Raw genomic sequence first — 567 nt, forward strand, 5'->3', positions numbered from 1 at the left:
TTCGTCGATTGGCGACTGTAATCACTCCGCCGTCGTTACACGGATACATGCCATCGACATTCGACTCTACTCCGCTTCTGGCAGATTACTGTTCGTCGATTGGCGACTGTAATCACTCCGGCGTCGGCTCACGGATTCGTGAGGCCGACACTGATAAGGTCCGCGGCACCGGTGTCTGAAGGAGCCGAGCTCGTTCAGTCATAAAGGAAACTCCGGAAGCTAAGGCCCCGTGTACAAGGACCGACGGACGCAGCATACATTGAAATCAAATCTCCGCGATAGGAGATCGAAGGGATCGCCGCTAAGGCAATGCCCCGCGTGCAGCTACGCTGCAGTCTCAACGATCGTGGACATTATACGATTCCGAAGCGCCGCTAAAATCGCTGGAAGAAGTTGTCAACCGCGCTTAAGAGACAAGACGCCGAAAGAAACGTCAACAGAATAGACTCGCGAATACGCGACGCTGACGTCGTCCGCGTCCCGCGCACCGCGCGTCACATCGCGCAAACCGGCGTCTAAACAAGCCTCTGTCAGGCGACTTTTTTTTTTTTTTTTTTTTTTTTTTTT

This window comes from Odontomachus brunneus, unplaced genomic scaffold, assembly GCF_010583005.1.
Source record: "Odontomachus brunneus isolate Ranch 3 - 2012 unplaced genomic scaffold, Obru_v1 Obru_scaffold_181, whole genome shotgun sequence".
NCBI classification, from domain to species: Eukaryota; Metazoa; Arthropoda; class Insecta; order Hymenoptera; family Formicidae; genus Odontomachus; species Odontomachus brunneus.